At 43.7% G+C, this 18,773-nt stretch overlaps 1 protein-coding gene across 5 annotated transcripts in view; it reads left to right on the top strand.

Moving 5' to 3' along the window:
• Window positions 1-18,773, top strand: part of TIAM1 (TIAM Rac1 associated GEF 1) — a 370,474-nt gene that overhangs the window by 152,621 nt on the left and 199,080 nt on the right. For 3 of the 5 annotated variants that reach the window (XM_073891280.1, XM_073891258.1, XM_073891273.1), the window contains exon 3: window positions 1,858-1,943. The exons of 1 other annotated variant lie outside the window; for it this stretch is intronic. The gene's annotated coding sequence lies outside the window, so the exon portion shown is untranslated. Of the gene's footprint in view, window positions 1-1,857; window positions 1,944-11,811; window positions 12,003-18,773 lie in introns of those variants that run through there. One more of the 5 variants, XM_073891261.1, reaches the window with a different exon arrangement.

Below are 18,773 nucleotides of genomic sequence, written 5' to 3' on the forward strand. Positions count from 1 at the left end.
TTTCTTTTCTTTTCTTTTCTTTTCTTTTCTTTTCTTTTCTTTTCTTTCTTTTCTTAAGTAGGCTCCACTGCTTAGCTTCCTACTCTCATTTTTTAAAAAAAGTTTTTTTTTATTTAAGTAATCTCTACACCCAACATGGGGCATGAACTCATGACCTGGAGATCAAGAGTTGCAGGCTCTACCAGCCGGACCGCCAGGTGCCCCTCTATTCTCCATTTTGATCCATCCCTTTTTCTACCCTGAATTCTAGTCAGTTTAAGGGGTATATCAGACTCCTTGGTTCTGAGTGAGGAATAGGGTGTGCATGTGACGTTGCAGAAGGTACTTAGAAGGTATCAGTGTAGTAAAAGGAGAGGGCTCAGTGGGCATGCACAGGGAATATTCAGTACACAGGTGTCCAAGGTGGCACAAAGAAAGGGAGCTAAGCGGAGTTTGAGAAGAAGTGGTCCCAGCTATAGGAGAGAAAACGTAGACCCTGGTAGTGGACATAATTTTCATTGTCTATGCAGCATTCATTTCCCATCTTCTTATCAGCACCCAGTGTATGATTTGTGACAGCCAACTGTGCCGACTGACCACTCACTATGCATTTCTGGAGGAATGGATTCTATATCCAGTGTTGATGTTCTTCCAATGTGCCAAGCACTGATTGTATCGGGCGCGAAGCTCACATGAAATTTCTAGTAATTGCTACAGAGTTCCAATGAAGAGGCTTTCCCTGAAGGAAGGGCGTGGCTATTGGTTTCAGGTGCCATGCAGATATTGAGGAAGGTGGACTTTTCAGAGTGATCATTGGGGTGGTGTCTGGTGATTTTGGCTGGGATTATGCACTAGTGAGAAGAGCAAAAGCATCTAGAAGGAGCTGTTGCTTCTATGACTGTGATGTTCAGGGGGCAGGGGACGAGCAATAACTAGAGGGGTTGTAGGACCAAAGAAGGGGCTTTTATTTTATTTTATTTGTTTATTTTTTTAAAAAGATTTATTTAGTTATTTTAGGGAGAGCAAGCTCATGCGTGTGAGCAGGGGGAGGGGCAGAGGGAGAGAGAGAATCCCAAGCGGACTCCACACTCAGAGCAGAGCCCGATATGGGGCTCGATCTCACGACCCTGAGATCATGACCTCAGCGGAACTCAGGAGTCAGCCGCTTAACTGACTGAGCCACCCAGGCGCCCCGGGGCTTTTATTTTTAAAAGACAGGAGAGTGGTAGGCACATTTACGTAGAGGAATATCTACATCGGGTCATTTTCTTGAATCATCCCAAGTTTCTTCTGCCCGTTAGACTTCCCCTCCAACCTAACGTCTCTCTGAATGAGGTTACTCTTCACATCCCCACTTCTCCCTTTCAAAACAACAGCAACAGAATCCCAACACCATCCTGCTTCTCTGTGTGTGTCTTCTCCTTGTTCTCTTCTGCTCCTTACTGTATCCTCGGTGTTCGGCATAGTACCTGTCCCATGTTAGGTGCCCAAGAAATATTATTGTATGAACAGAATAAAGGTTGGTTTATACCATGTCATCTGGGTTTGTGGTGGTGTCTCTAGCTACCTCGCCTCGCAGGCCCCTCCCCTTCATCTGTGGCAGCTGTTCCCGTTTAGACTTTTGTCCTCCCTTGCCAGCCGGGTTCCCGTGGCTGTTTTCCGCAGCGCTCAATGGTTCTCAGGTTCTGGCTGAGCGGGGGTTGGCCATAGATGTTCCTGTAAAGCCTCAAAGCCTCCATGTTTCCTACTGGGGATTCACTTCAAACCTTGTCACCTCCCAACGGTGAGGAGTCAAGGAGGAGTCCTGACCTGTGCCTTTATCAGACAAATGTAGTATAACCACTGATGATTGGTCCTAAAGGCTTTTTTCATGTCCAGATGCTGAGGAAGCTGAGGAACCCCAGCCAGGAATTGCTGTGGTGCCTTCTAGACCTTGGATGGGAGAAAAGTGTTGCTAACTTCAGGTACGTGGAAGTTATGAGAAAGCGAAGGAGGTGCTCCAGCATGTGAGGTGTCACCAGAGGATGACAGGAGCTCCCTGCTGGAGCGTTGGGGGTACGACTTGTATGCCACAGTCATATCTCATATATTGCCCTGGGTTGTTTTTTCTTCTTTTGACGTGTCTGCACTGAATTAATTAAATGTCAACAATAGAGTGTTGTTATCTGGGTCAGTTCACTTTGCGAAGTACCCAAGGTCACAGAGGGCTGGATTTGAGAATATGGCAGTCACTGTAGGACTCTGAGAACTTCCTTTGACTCAGCTTGGTGGAGCTGGGTCCAAGGAGTAATGAATCTGAGAGCTGTTATATAGAGAACCTAGCATCCAAGTCTTCAGAGAACCTGAGGAGTTAGAAGGACTGACCTTATTTGTTTTGTTGTATGATGAGAAGACAACTGTGTGTACAAGTGAGGAACGTTGGTCAGGTGTTTGGAGATCTTGCGAACAGTCTTTCCACATAGAGTGGTCGGTTCAACAGGAATGTTAGAACCCAGGTGCTTCAAGGTTCTATTCCAGGTTCAAAGCCTATCTTTCCAGAGAAACATTGTACTAGAAAGGTATTTTACAGGGACAAAAAACACGCAGGAGCAGGTTGTTGTCCAGTATCTGGAGCAGGTCTCACGCTACGTTTTCACCCCCATCCCTTCCTCTTTTGAACCCTGGAAAATGGGTAGACGAGTTACCCAACTTCCATTGGCCTGACCCTCAGCTGTAAGATGAGGGGGCAGGCGAGGAACTAAAAGACCTCTCAGCTCCTTCCTGTCTGCACACTGGGAGTTTGGGGTAGGACAGAAGTCAGTCCTGTTGCCTATGATTAGGAAAGGCAGCAGAGCTGGCCAGAGGTCCCAAGCCAAATCAGCTACAAGAACTCTAGAGTTTTCTTTTGCAGCGTCTTCACTCTCCATGTGTTTCCAATCACTGCTTTGTGTAATATAAACTAAAACTGTCCAAGTGCTTGTCTTGAGGAACTTTTGGTTACTGTTCAGAAAACAAAGCTCTAGTGGTTTGGGCTGATAGTGGAACATGTTAATTCCGGAGACTCTGGCTCTCGTGTTGGCACTCGCTTACTGCTCTGAGGAGCCCTGTCCACTGGGGGCCAAACTCAGATGATCACAGACCAGGGGGGCCATGTCCGTGAATGAGTGCCAGGGAGGCAAAGGGTGGTGGCAGGCCATACTCCGGGGCTTGTTGCTATGGTCCAGCATTGCCAGACCTTTCTACTTTTCAAGAGAAGTTGGAAATCCTGATTTTTATGTGAAATCTTCTTATTTTTAAGTGTTGGATCAAAAAGGAAAAAAAAAACACAACATTTTTTTAAAGCAGTCCCACCATCCAAACAAAATACGTCTGCAGGCCACACACACCCTGAGGCCACCCTGAGGCCACCCTGAGGCCTTTTCTGGGCATATAGACCACAGTATTTCTTGTACATACCAATTTTTAAGAACCTTTTTATTATGGATAATTTCAAATATTTACAAGTGCCAAGAATAATATAGTGAACCTTCATACAAACTCTTATATACCCATTCCCTTGCTTCAGTGATTATCAACCCATGGCCAATCTGCTTTTATCTACAACCAACACACACACACACACACACACACACACACACACACACACACACACACCCTAGATTGTTTTGATGCAAATCCCAGACACTCTATTATCTCAACTATAAATATATCAGTATATGTCATGAAAAGGTAAGAACATAAAAAAAAATTGACCGTAACTCCTTAATATTATAAAATACCCAGTCAGTTTTCAAATTTACCCTCTTGTCTTACAGTTTTTTTAACAGCTTATCTTTTTGAGTCTTGATCCAAAGAACACTCACATGTTGCAACTGATAGATATGTTTCTTTAAGTGTTACATAATCAATAGGTTCCCCATTATCCTCTCTTTTTTTCCCTTTTACTTTATTTGTTGAAGAGCCTTAAGTCTCTGACCTGTAAAGTCTCCCATATTCTGGATTTTGCTGATTGAATCTCTATGGATTTATTCAAACGTGATATACTCAATATCTTTAGTTTTATAGCGTACGGGAGTCTAGACACTTGAATTTCAGCATCTTTTTTTTTTCCTCCTCCTGAAACTGCACAGTGTATAAGTCTCTGTTTTACAAAGATTTTCTCCTGATAATATGATACTGTTAAATGTGTGCCTAATGTCCTTTTGCCTTTGCAGATAAAAGTAGAGTGGGGATAACCAGATCTAAGATGTTGTCAGCCTATAGCTGGCTTTGGGGATCTGTTCATGGATCTTTTTGAAGCTTGGATGCTTTCCCGAAGTGGTGTGTGCTGCCTCGTGATGTAAAAACCTGGTTGCTATTTTTAGCTTTTCAAACTCCTGGCAGCAAACAGGAAAGCCTACCAAATCATTCTGGATTGGGATATTTTGGACTTGAAATCAAGGCCCACTGTGGCACCCTAATTAAACGTGGTGTGTGTGTGGCTTAGCTCAAATGAAGAATTTGTGGAACTCCAAACAGTAACCCGTTGCAGAAACAATTCACCTGGAATTTTAGGAAAGGTTATTTGGAATGCTTAGGATCAATTATTTTGAAATGTTAACGGTCTTTAAAGAATGGAGCCTAGGAAACAAAGTAGAGAGTTACTAATATCAGTCTTAAATGTTTTCCCTTAAAATCTTTCAGGAAGTTAAAAAACTGGTGAATTTCTTTTGTCAACTTGCCGTCAGGTCCCTTTAAAGGGACACCATTAAGTTTGAATTCGAGTAAAGTGTTTCAACATTATTATTATTATTTTTAAAGATTTTATTTATTTATTTGACAGAGAGAGAGAGAGACACAGTGAGAGAGGGAACACAGGCAGGGGGAGTGGCAGGCAGAGGGAGAGGGAGAAGCAGGCCTCCCGCGGAGCAGGGAGCCTGATGCGAGGCTCCATCCCTGGACCCTGGGATCATGACCTGAGCCGAAGGCAGACGCTTAATGACTGAGCTACCCAGGTGCCCCTCAGTATTAATTATTTTAATAGGAATCTTTGCATGCAGTAGACCAAGATGATCCTGCTGCAGAAATGTATATATAGGTCGGCTCTTTGTGGATCTCACACATCAATTCACTGGGACTCAGTGTCTGATTTTGTTCCTTGGGCATCCTATTTGTGGTCCCTGCAGCGGTTTAGAGAAGTCAAATGACCAGTAAAGTTATATTGATAATATGACTCATGTGACGATGCCCTTTGAAGTAAAATATTGTCATACAGTGGCCCATGAGGGTGCCAAAAGTACCAGCACACAAGGATAAATGTGTAAATAACCTGAACGGTGAGCTGATCTATGGCTGTGATGTGATGAGTGATGGGAGGTCGCTGCCTTTGTGGGGAAGCAAGCGGATGTGTCTTGGTTGTCTGTTAGCCTAAGAGGAATGCGTGAGACCTGTCAGGTTTTCCTGGCTCCTCGCAACCACATTGTGCCTTTAGTAAGAAGAGACCATTCTTGCCAAATTCATTGGGCGGGTAGGCTTGGATTGAATACCGAGGTATTCAGGTTTAGTTGCTATGGAAATGCCTTCACAAAGAAAAAGAATACACATACTATTTAAAATGGATAACTGATGAATTAAGAAATGCCATTATGTGATTTTGGGCTGCCTGCCAGGAACTTCTAGTTCCATTATGTTGACTAGGAAACTAAGTCTTAGTGCAATTTGATTCAAATCTAGCAGTGACCGATGGACCTTGAATAGAAAAGTGGTGTCTAAGTTTTGGGCCCCACTTGCTCTTCATACTTGAGTATCTGTAACCCTAGAGTACTGTCTAGTACCTCTCTAAGGGCCAGGATGGGTCAGGGCGGCGGGGAGGAAGGGCCGAAGCAGCCTGAGTTGTACCCTTGGTGTCCTCCCTCCCCTCCCTCCTCCCTCCTCCCTCCTGCTCTTCTGTCCTTCCTTTCTTGCTTACCTGGCTACCTGCCTGCCTGTCTCCGATGACATCTCCGGAGCTTTACTTTAGGGTCTATTCAAATCTGAATAGTCAGGCATCATTTCCTGTGGTTCTTGTATTCCTTTCGTACACAGATTTGATCCCTGACACACTTCTATTTAAGATTCCCGATGACGTATTTAAAGTAGTCCTTGACAACATCCTGTTATGGACGCTGCCTTCCTGAGAAACATGCCGATATTGTAGACGAAGACTGTGTGCCGGGTATAGCTACAAAATGCTCATTTGGAACATGACATTGAGCTTCCCTCCACATGGATGCATGGGTGAGAGAGGAAGGAAAATGCTAGAATGTGTTCCTTGCACATTGATCTCCAGACTCGGGAGTCAAGGGTGATGTGTTTTTTTTGGTCCTCGCTAATGGAGAAGCATGCTTCCTTTCATTTGGGACATGCATAAATTAAGTAACATCCAGGAGGCCATGGCAAGAATATAAAGTATTTTCTGCTTTGTTTAGTGTGATAAACTAAGAGTTGCTTTTGACAAAGGGCAAAATCCAGCTTCAGGATAATGGGTGCAGTTTGCTTTCTGTGATCTTTGTCAAGCATCCCAAGGGAATAATATTCATGGCTATGATATCAGACAGTGGGAGGCTTGGTAGCTGGGGTTTCTGTTCCTGGATTGCTTGGACGTGTCATGCTTGGACAGCAGAATCCTGTGGTGTCAGGGATTATGACTCGATTCAGGGAATAGGTATCGAGTACCTGTTACGTTCCAGGTACTATGAGAAGTGCTAGATACAAAGGAACATGTGAGACATCGAGCCTGCCCCTAAGGTGCTCACAGCCCAGTGCATGAAACAGACTCGCAATCACATACATGGAGAATGGTGTGTGATCAAGGCAGAAGGATAAGTATATAGAGAACACAGAGTAGAGGAATGTCTGCTCTGTTGGAATCTACTGGAGAGATTCTTTTCTGGTCACTGTCCTGAGTTGAGTGCTTGGAGAATGGATCCAGGAACCTCAAGCTACAGTCTGATGACCAAATTCTCCTTGCTTCCAGTTTTTGTGAGCCCCTTGTAGTTGACATTTTTTAAATGGTTGGGGAAAAACATCATAAGAGGTATAATAAATGATAACATGTGAAAGTTATATGAAATTCAAATGCCAGTGTCCAAGAATAAAGGGTTATTGGAACAAGGCCATATTGTTTGCTTCCATATCGTCCATGTCGCTTTTATGTTACAATGGCTCAGTTGACGATCCCCAGAGAGACTAGTGTCCACTGTGTGAATCTACTCCACTGCTGTAACAGAGGACCACAGACAGGGTGGTTTAAACGATATAAGTTTATTTTCGCACAATTCTGGAAGTCGGAAGTTTGAGATGAAGATGTTGATTCCTTCTGAGGCTGCTTCTTAGCTGGCAGATGGCCATCTTCTTTCTGTGTCCACACGTGTTCTTCCCTCTCTAAGTGTCTGTCCAAATCTTCTCTTTGGATAAGGACACCGGCCATATTGGATTTAGGGCTCACCCATATGATGAGCTCATTTTAACTTAATTACTTCTTTAAAGACCCCATCTCCATATACGGTCGTATTCTGAGGTACTCAGAGTTAGGACTTCAGCATATGAATTTTGGAGGACCCATTTCAGCCCATAATACCCACAATACCTAACATATTTACTATCTGGCTCTTCACCGAAAAATCTGTTCACTCTGCACTATGCTGTTACTTAGTTATGGTGTGTTCTGCCCGTCCTCCTTCCTGTCCCCTCCATCAGCATACACCCACTGAGTTGTGACCGTCACCATTCTCTTCTCAATCCATCCATTCATCCAACCACCTGTCCGTCCATATCTCCATCCATCCATCCATCCAACCATTTGTCCATCCATTCATCCATCCATCTCTGGTTTTTGGCCATGATGGTGTCAGCTGCTCCAGATTTGTTTAGAGAGAATACAGAACTCCTACCAACAATGCCTGTAGGTTGAGCTGTACTTCCCTCTCCATCCATGGCTGATGCTCCATTATCTTCTCAGTTCCACTCTCTCACTCTCAAAACAGCTTCCTCCACTCCCCAGCACCCCTCCAGGGGCAGGTTACAAGGCCCACCAGATGAGTATTCAGCAGAAACCTTTGAAACACTTCTCATTTAATCACCATTTCAGATCGAGAGGACCAGAGCCCCATTCATCAAGCTGTGAGAGAACTCTCCACAAGCACTTTTATTTTCAAATGGCACTTTGCTTAACAAATTCACTCCACCTGGGATACTTTTAATTTTTTGTGGCGCATGGAAATATAAAACAGTGCCTTGGTGGGGCCTCTAATCTTGTCTCTAGGAGCTGGCAGTACTGGGAGGATCACCATGGACTTAAGAGAGTGATTGGTTGGTATAACTAGGAATGCGTCTTTACCTTCGTGTAAAATGCTGAAATGATGGTCTTCCTTATCAAGTTAAAGGAGAGACGTGTGAAGTCAGTGGAAGGATTTCTGTGGCCGTGGATGTTGCACGTGTCATGAAGCTGTCGTGCTGGACGCATTTCCTCATAACGTTGCTTTCTTGAAATTGAACACCACTGATCTCTCTTTAAGAAAAATGCTTCAGAAAATACACCGGAAGAGGCTTTTTTTCTTTCTTTCTGTGGTTGCATTGCATGTTGTGTGGTTTCAGAGGCACTTCCTTTGGTTGCCCCAAGCCTGGAGTTTCCTCAAAACCAGAGAGCTTTCTTTTGGAAGGATTCTAAAATCGTGATCTGGATACTGCAAAAGCATCTACAGCCGCTGCTCTCTGGTCCCTTCTTAATTTGGGGGTGATCCGCATTCTCCCAGAAGAGAGAACAATCTAAGACATTCACCATGGGGTCGTTCAGCATTTTAGAAGAGGGGAAACAAGGGTGAAATAAAGAAATATATAAAGAAGTAGGCAGGGAGAAGGCACATCAAGTACAGTTTTAAAAGAAATAAAAAGGTGGGAAGCTTAGTGGCTCACGAAGTATTTTTTCACAAACATGGAATTGGGAGGTGTGCTGTGGTTCCCAGGGGCATCTCTTTGCTTTTTACCCAGCAAAATAGCAACGTCAACAGCAAGACCATTCAGAAACAAACAAACAAACAAACAAAACAAAACCCAGAAAAAAAACCCCAGCCCTATTAGTGTAGACCTTGTGTTGCAAGGGTTAGAAACCCCAGTTGATTTAAGGCCAGAGTGGAAATGAATTGATCCCTGGAAGGAACAGGATCAAGCTGCATATAGGGGACAGTTGGACCTAGACAAGTCAGCACGTCAGGCTTCTCCTGGTTTTCATCTTTGTTTTTTCCTCTATCAGATTAGTTCTCAGTCTGGCTTGAGCCTGGCGGAGACATGCTGCCAACAGCTTGAGGCTGACACTCTCAGGTTTAAAAGTTCTCTGATTGGCTATGATAGATCATTTACGGCCTCTGACCAATCACTACGTCCAGGGTCTTGAGGTTTGGTGATTTCCCTTGCCTGGATCATGCTCATCTTTGTGGCTGGGGCTGGTGGAGAAGAAAGCGTGGCGATGCTCTTCAGAGAGAAGCAGTCACAACTAAAGGAGGAAAGGACAGGTCCCCACCACCAGTCTTAGGCAAAAAAGACATCCGAGAACTTGATTATCCTGCTATGGAGGGTGCATACTAATCAGAAAATAAAGCAATTCACTGCCTCAGAGTGCAGGTAAGACGGATGGGTGCTCGCTGCCCCAAGAGGGGATAGATGGGCATTTCTTTAAACATAAAAATAGAGCATATTCATAGGTAATGGGTCCATGATTCATCATGAGGAGAAAGATGGCATTGGGTGGATGGCTTGAATCTTTGGGCTCAATGTGGGGACAACCTCCACACCTTTCCCATTTCCTTTCTGGTGCCCCTGGGTTGTAAGCATCAGATCCCAAAGCTTGTCCAGTCCAGTGACACCAAAGAAGTGGGGAAGAGGGTGGGTGCATTGAGCCCACCCTTAAATGCTGCTTCCATTTTTAAATAAAGTCACAGCAAGGGGTCTCTTCTTATGCAGGCCACATACACGTGTATATAAACGTCTGGGTATGTAAGTGCATAAATATATACATACTTTATCTCTCTACCTACCTACCTGTCTACCTACCTATCCATCTAATCAATGATCTCTCTGACAATATTCCTTAAAGAAGAGTCACCTGAATCTTTAACCATATGATCTACTATTAGTTAAGGGTTGGAGGAGAATGTCTTCATGAATTAAGTATCTCCTTTAGAACAAGTATTTGATCTTATATGTCATTAACTGTCTTACTCGTTGAATTTTACAGAGATTTACTAGAGTGCTATTTATATGGGATTTTATACCTAGAGTCTAAATTAAGAGGCTTTCTTATTTGGGAAGGGGGAGTTAATATTTGGTGGGAAATATTTTTCCCTAAGATGGTTTTCATGTGCTTTTATTCACTTTTCTTAACTGGTGAAATACGCCAACCCATCCACAATAGTACACTGAACTTTTACGGCCTAATGGGCAGCACGGTCATCACCAGCTCAAGAAGTGGGACATTGTCAGCCCCCCAGAAGACCTCTCTTTCCATCCCCAGTCACAGTCTCTTCCCACCTCCTAAGGGTAACAACTGGGCTTGATGTTTATGGAATTGTGTTTTTGCTTTTCTTCACAGTTTTATGACTCCAATGTGTATCTCTAAGTGCTGTTGTTTAGTTTTCCTTGTTTTTGAAACTTACATGAACGGAAACATTTTTTGTTTAGTGTTCTAGGTCTGGCTTCATTTCCTCACCTTTTTAAGAGATGAGATTCATGTCTTTTGTGTGTAGCTCTGATTTATCCATATCGTTTTTATACAGTTTTATTGTGTGAATAGACCGTAACTGATACAGTAGCCATTCTGTGGCTGATGAACAGTTGGGTGAGTTCGAGTGCTTGGCGATTGTGCATAAGGCTGCAAAGAATGTCTTGGGATATCTTCCCCGGACCACATGTGCATGCGTTTCATGAGGTATCTCTAGGAGTGGAATTGCTGATTCTTCATCTTTAATGGGTAAGGTAGTTGATCCAGTTACACTCTCCCTGGGAATAGAAGGGAGTTCCTGTTGGTTCAGGTCCTCAGGGAAACCTCATCATCACTCATCTGAATTCTAGTTATTCTGGTAATCAGTGGGTTTCTTGCTTTTAATTTACATTTTCCTGAAAATCAATAGTGTTAAGCTCCTTTTCATAGGTTTATTGGCCATTTGGAATATCCTTTCTTGTGGCCTGCCTCTTCAAATCACTTGTCATTTTCTATTTGGTAGTTGGTCTTATTGATTTTGTGTGTGTGTGTGTGTGTGTGTGTGTGTGTGTGTGTATTTAGCATATTCTGGGTAATATGCCTTTGTTGGTTGTGTGTGTTGCAAATATGGTCTCCCAGTGTGGCTTGTCTTTCATTCTTATTTATTTTTTAAATAAATTATTATTTTTAAAATAAATAAATAAATACATTTTCAGTCTGAATGTAGTCAGATTAGTTATTTGCCTTTATGTCTGCCCTATTTAAATAAAATCTCTTTTTCTTTTTTTGAAAGATTTTATTTTTAAGTCATCTATCTACACCCAATGTGGGGCTCGAACTCACAAGCCCTAGATCAAGAGTCACACATTCCTCTGGCCGAGCCAGCCAGGTGCCGCTAAAATCTCTTTTTTGGTCCAAGATTACCCACTGTTACCTTAGATTACAAAGCCTTATATAAATTGGTACTTTTTCCTTCCCAGATAATACAGGGCATTATAGTATTTTAACTCCTTTTACGCCTGCCTGGTATATAGGTTATTGTTATGGCATGTCTTTTTTTTCTTTTATATCACTTAAAATCTCCTAAGATGTTATTATTTTATCTGTGTTCCAGGTGGTCTTTATTTCTACTCAATATGGAATTCTGGGTTGGCAGTTATTTTCCTTGAACACTTGGGAGATAACAGCTCCTCCTCTTCTGGCTCCTTTTGTTTCTGTTGGGAAGTCAGCTGACAGCCCAGGGGATGCGTCTTCATAGGCCATTAGTCTTCCTCTTGCTGCTTCTACAGTTCTTCTCTTTGGCTTTTCCAGTTCTGCTATGACATGTCTAGGTGTAAGTATCTTCTTATTTTTTCTGTTTGGGGTTTGTAGGACTTCTGGAAACTGGATTGGTGTCTTTTGTGCATTTGGGGAAATTGCCATCCTGTGTCTCTTCTGCCTGATTCTCTTTTTTTCCTGCATGTTTCTTTCTCACTGTCTTCTCTCTGTCTTTTACTTTCTCCTTCTCTGTTTTTCATATTTTTGTCCTTCCATGCTTCATTCTGCCAACGGGTCTGAAAAGGAAATGCTATTTTATTCATTCGGTGGTCTTTTAGGTCCTGCTGTGTGCTAGGTATTGTCTGTCCTAGGTAGTTGGGATACTTCAGTGAACAAAAGAGACAAAAAGATCCTTGTCTTTGTGAATTACCATTACCAATAAACAATTATTTAATTATTAATAGCCCTTCATTTTAATTAGTTAACTTAATGCTGTAATATGCTAGAAGGTGGTAAGTGCTATCAAAAAAAGGAAAAGTGGGGCACCTGGGTGGCTCAGTCGTTAAGCGTCTGCCTTCGGCTCAGGTCATGATCCCGGGGTCGTGGGATCGAGCCCCGCATCGGGCTCCCTGCTCCGCGGGAAGCCTGCTTCTCCGAACTCTCCCGCTCCCCCTGCTTGTGTTCCCTCTCTCGCTGTGTCTCTCTCTGTCAAATAAATAAATAAAATCTTTAAAGAAAGAAAAAGAGGAAAGGTAGAGCTGCTTTGGGGAGAGGGGCAGTTTTGGGGGGAAGTAGGGCCAGTTAGGGGTACAGTCATGAGAAGGTACCATTTGAATGAAGACTTAAAGATAAAGGAATTAGCTAATTGCATATCTGGAATGTTCCAGAAAGAGGGAGTGTGTCTGGAAAGTTCAGGGAACATCAGAGAGGCCAAGTGTGGCTGAAGTGGCTTGAGCGAGGGGAGAAGGAGCAGGAGGTGAGGCTTTGTAGGTCCCTCCAGGGAGTTTGGCTTTTACCCCTTGATTTGAGCAGAGGGGAGTGTGATCTGATTTGCACATCAAAGGGAGGGCTGGCTTCTGGGGTGAGATCAGACCGTAAACCGGGAGCCTTGTTAAGGAGTTTTGCTCTAGCCCAGGAGAGAGAAGATCATGGCTCACAGTATAGTGGCAACTGTGGGGGTGTTGAGAGGTGATTTGGATTTAGAGGAAAAAAGGCATCTCTTTCTACTGCTGGGGATGCTCCAGGAGAGCAAGGGGATTTGATGCTATAGGGGAGAGAGAGGGGAGTTGCTGGAATATTGTCCTCGAGTGCAGGGAGGGGGTGCCTAGGGTCTAGTCCCACGAGGAGGGATGGATTTTAGATGCGGTGTGGATAGTTATCTGTGGTCACAGGCAGGAGGTAGCGTGTATGGGTACAGTATATGCTTGTTGGTGAATACACAGAGGCTTGGAGGTTGTGGTGGTCCTATCCGATTGCTTCAGTCTTCTCAGAGAGGTGGGACCAGAGATCATCAGCTGAGAAAAAAGGTGAGGAGAGATTAGCATTTGGGATGAGAAGAGTAGATAGGAACTTCACGAAGGGTGAATGGACTGGGAACTTTGGTATGAGATCGCCAGTTTCATTTAGGGCAGACTTGACATTAGTGGTCGTGAGTTTAAGATAAGACCAGTGGACTGTTCAACTGTCTGGGTGCAGGAGCCAACCAGGCAGTTTGTTGGATCTAACTGGGTGGGTATCTTTGCCAAATAGATGTGACCAAGTGATAGAGGGGCCAGGAAGTTAAGGAAGAGAACTCAGTGATAGACCAGGGAGGAATGTGAGGCAGCATGGTTGTGAGGGCCACCGGAAGGTGGAGGGGGTTGGTGGGCTTGAGGTCTGAGGGGGTTGGTCTGGATAAGTAGGAGGTGGTGAGCTGAGAGTGGGATGCATGGTGTTGACTGTATAGAGAGAGGACTGGTCTTTCCCCCTTTTGGTTAACAAAATGCTATTTCTGAGATTTAGCATTGCTGGCTCTTGTAAATTCATAGGAGAGGTCGAAAAGCCCAAGTACTTGTGTATTATTGGAATAAATATGTATTTCCCTCCTTGTTCCCTATTTCTCTTCTTGTTGTTTGGGGTTCAGAGGACTTTATTTCTGTGGTTTCAGGAGCGAGCTCAGGCTCGCTTGGTTTTTGATCATGCTTCCTGGTCTTGGTTATCATCACGAGGGTGTATTCAATCTAAGTCAACAAATATTTGTTGTGGGTCTACCATGTGCTAAGCTCTCTTCTAGGCACTCAAGATAGAGTTGGAGGAAGAATGGATCAAAATCCTTGCCCAGGGCGCCTGGGTGGCTCAGTCGTTAAGCGTCTGCCTTCGGCTCAGGTCATGATCCCAGGGTCCTGGGATTGAGTCCCATATCGGGCTCCCTGCTCGGCAGGAAGCCTGCTTCTCCCTCTTCCACTCCCCCTGCTTGTGTTCCTGCTCTCGTTCTCTCTCTCTCTCTGTCAAATAAATAAATAAAATCTTTAAAAAAAAAAAATCCTTGCCCATGTGGGGCTTAGATTCTAGTGAGGGAGAGAAACAGTAAATAAGCCAAATGGTAAAATAGGAAAATGATTAGTGTGTGTTTTAAAGCGAAAAAAATAACGTAGGGAAGTGAGAAAGGAAATGTATCAAGAGAAAGAGGTCGTGGTGCTGCAGCGGTGGTGGGAGCAGCTAAGAGGACCTCACTGAGAAGGGGACAGTGAACAAAGACCTCAAGTCTAAGGTCATGTGTATATGCAGAATAAAGATAAGTTCCCGTGGAAGCAAATAGCACAAGTTGGCGCACCAAGTCCTTATGAAAACCAAAACCCATGCTAATGCCAAAGGCCAAGAATATTGTTTTTGGTTAATGAGATTGAATGAGCCAGTAGGATCTATGTGTGTGGGTCAGTATGTGTGAATGAGACTGTGGAAATGGGCAGTTCATTAACAGCTATATTTGACTCTTTTGGGGAGGTGGGATGGGCTGTCTGAGGGGTGTTCCTGCAGGAGCTTGCTGACCTCAGACCCAGACAACCTGAGTAATTTTTGCCCAATGGAAAGTTTTGTGGGCAAGGGTTTACAGCTGTTCCTCAATGGGCTGAGTTGATCTGTGACCAGAGAAGAGAACAAAGGCTCTTAGGATACAGGGCTTTGGCAGGAACCACAAGTCTGAATCATAAGCCCAAGTCTAAGAAAGGTGTGTGAATTTGTTGGAGCAAGAAAAGTGAAAGTCAGAGATGGGTTGTCTTGGTCATGGCCAGGCCTCAGCAAGGATTCTGTTTGGTGGGTTGGCATCGTTGCGACCCATTGTTGAGGACTCCCTTTTCTCAGAAACCAGACGGCTGGGAGTGGAAGGCTGAGCCTGGGTGTTTCAGAGGATCCAGTGAAGTTTGTCAGCCTGCTTGGGAGGGCCTACACCTCACCGACTGGTCGGCATGTATAACTCTTGGTACCTCGCCAAGAGCAGTGTGTCATCCTGTGAGTCACCTGCCATGTTTTACTGGGAAGTCTGGGAGAGCGTGAGCAAAATACTGTTCATTATGTATTTCTTTTGATTGTGAACCACCACTGTAAATAGTTGAGTATAAAATATCCACCTAATGGTTAATTATCTCAGTCCAGACCTTGAACTTGCCTATTGCAGAGGAACTTGGTTCTGCAAAAGGGCCCAGTGAATATATTTACGAGATTCCTACACATACATTATGCATATTCTTTGACTGTTGCCCAATTTAACTTGCTCATCTTAGATACCTTGTTCATCTTCTTTCTCAGATGGAGGGATGATTACCTGCCGTGGTCTTCATGACAAACCCTGAAATATGTTGCTTGCCTGCTACATTTGGCCTTGAGAGGGGGTGAGGTACCCCAGAAGCAGGTGCAGGCTGTGGGAATCAGGTCCAGTTCTCTGACTTTGTGAGCCCAGAACTTGTGACTTTTAAAGGTGATGATAATAATAAAATCACATACAAGCTGCCAAGACTGTAGGCCACATGTAGCAATGAAATGAGGGAAGGCTGTGGTCCCAGGCTCAGAAGAGACCAGGTTGGAATTTCAGACCTGACTCCCACCTGTCAGGTGGCTTTGGGCAGTTCGAGTAACCTTTCGGTGCCTCGGTTTCTTCGTCTGTAAAATGGATCTAGTTATCATACTTTGTTGAGTTGTCATGGGGACCAGGCACAAAAATGGATGAGCAGCCCTCAGCCCTGTGATTTGCATGAAGTGCTCAGGAAATGTGATTCATCCCTGAGTAGCGTCACAAGCGAAATACCATTATAACCCACTTTACAGATGAGACAGTGAGGTTTTACAAGGATTAGGTGATAGGCTTATGACTAGAAAACGAATTCCTGGCCAGTTCAGGTCCGTTAAGTGTGTAAAAGGTGGTTGTTAAAATGTGTGCCATTTCATGTATTCAACTGGTAACTTGAGTTTGGTGCATTTCTCTCACTCTTAATGGTGCTGGATTTACATCCAACCCTTCAGGTTTCTTGGTCTGCTTTGAAATTGGGGATGGGAACAGACTGGGGGGAAGCCGATGTACAGTGAGGATGCTGCGTACAGGTGTGACACCTGGCATACTGTGAAAGCTTTGCCTGGGAAGAGGTGCGCCTTGTTTTACCTTTATAATTGGAAATTATTTAATTTCATAGGTTAGACAATCCCATTTTATCTCTTACAATCAGAGAAAATCGCTCTTTTAGGTATGTGATTAAGATCACGGTAATGTGACAGGGAGAACAGGAACATTTTAAAGCTGGCTAATGTGCTTAGATTAAAGTTTTGATTACTTTTGTTTTTAGCAGCAGTATTTTGAAAAGCTACGAGGTCCTGAGCCAACAGGCTGCAAATGCGGTGTTGTTTTGAATCTTTCAAAAAAGCTATGGTAAAAATCTACATGCGATAAAATTTGCCATTTTGACCACTTTTAAGTCTCGGTTCAGTGTCGTTAATGACGTGCACTGTGTTGGACAAAGATCACTGCTATCTGTGTCCCAGACTCATCACTCTCACGGCAGCGCTGTAACCATTAAATGGTGACTTCCCATCCCCCTTGCCCCCCAGCATTTGGTAACCTCTAGTTTCCTTTCGGTCTCTCTGAATCGGCCTCTTCTAGATACTTCATAGAAGTGGAATCATGCAGTCGTTCTTTTGTGTCTGACGTCATCATTTGGTGTACTGTTTTCAAGGTTCATCCATTTGTAGCCTTTTTCTGAACTTCGTTCTTCTTATTGGCTGAGTATTTGTCCGTGGGCCCCATTTTGTCCACCTGTTCATCTGTTGATGGATGCCTCGGTTGTGGACACTTGGCCAATTGTGCGCGGGGATGCAGTTCATATTCACATGCAAGTGAAAAGATGCTATTTTGCAGCATCTGTAGAGACGTTTTTCGTTTCTTGGGGAGAAATTGGAGGAGTCTTCTCTTTGGCCAGGGTGCCAACATGACCCCTCGGGGATGTATGACTCTGTCGCACATCACCCCCAGGCTTACCTACAGTCTTGCCCAGCCTCGTAATTTGTTTGGGAGGATGCTGGCTGCTGGTGAATCAGACTGCCTTCAGCCGTCCTGGCTTGACTGCATCCTTCTGTCCGGGTCTCTGAGCCTCTTGTTTGCTCGTCTGGGGCTGAGCCAAGACATTTTTCATGCACCTAGTTATTATGGTTTGCTTATTAGTTTCCGATGGGCTCAATTTGTATCAGTTTTTAATTTATATGTGCCTTTTGTACTGTGTTGGGGCCCAAAATTATATATGCATATACTGCGTTTAATGTTTATTTTATGGATTTTTTTCCCCCAGGAAGGAATAATTGAGTTGGCAGGACATACAGCAGATTTGTTTCAGTAGATCTGGGTTCTAGACTGAATCTATCATTATTTTGTTATGTGAGCCTGAGTGAGTCCCTTAACCCTTCTGACCTCAGATGGGTGAGGGATTAATCAGAACCCCTTCTTACTCTTATGTATGTGGGTCTGCAACTCTTGATGTGTCTGTTGCCTACCCCAGGTCACTTAATATTTTGAGATATGGGCTTATTGTATTTTCCGGTTGAAAATACTCTTCTTTTCTCTGCATCCTCACCAAACATCTGTTGTTTCCTGACTTGTTAATTTTAGCTGTTCTGACTAGTGTGAGGTGGTATCTCATTGTGGTTTTGATTTGTATTTCCCTGATGATGAGTGATGTTGAACATTTTTTCATGTGTCTGTTGGTCATTTGTATGTCTTCTTTGGAGAAATGTCTATCATGTCTTTTGTGCATTTCTTGACTGGATTTTTTGGGTTTTTTGGATGTTGAGTTTGGTAAGTTCTTTATAGATTTTGGATACTAGCCCTTTATCTGATAAGACATTTGCAAATATCTTCCCCATCCCCTCTTACGTTGTTGGTGGGAATGCAAACTGGGGCGACCCCTCTGGAAGACAGTAAGGAGGTTCCTCAAAGAGTTAAAAGTAGAGCTACCCTATGACCCAGCAATTGCACTATTAGGTATTTATCTAAAATGTACAAACAATGATTCAAAGGGACACATACACCCCAATGTTTATAGTAGAAATGTCCATAATAGCCAAACTATGGAAGAGCCCAGATGTCCACTGACACATGAATGGATAAAGAAGATGTTGTGTACACACACACCCACACACACACACCCACACCCACACCCACACCCACACAATGGAATATTACTCAGCCATCAAAAAGAATGAAACCCTGCTATTTGCAACCATGTGGATGGAACTAGAGGGTATTATGCTAAGCAAAATAAGTCAGAGAAAGACAAATATATGATTTCACTCATAGGTGTAAGAAACAAAACAGATGAACATAGGGGAAGGG

This window comes from Callorhinus ursinus, unplaced genomic scaffold (assembly GCF_003265705.2).
Source record: "Callorhinus ursinus isolate GAN/ISIS: 27379988/994484 unplaced genomic scaffold, GSC_fseal_2.0 scaffold1, whole genome shotgun sequence".
Classification (NCBI taxonomy): domain Eukaryota; kingdom Metazoa; phylum Chordata; class Mammalia; order Carnivora; family Otariidae; genus Callorhinus; species Callorhinus ursinus.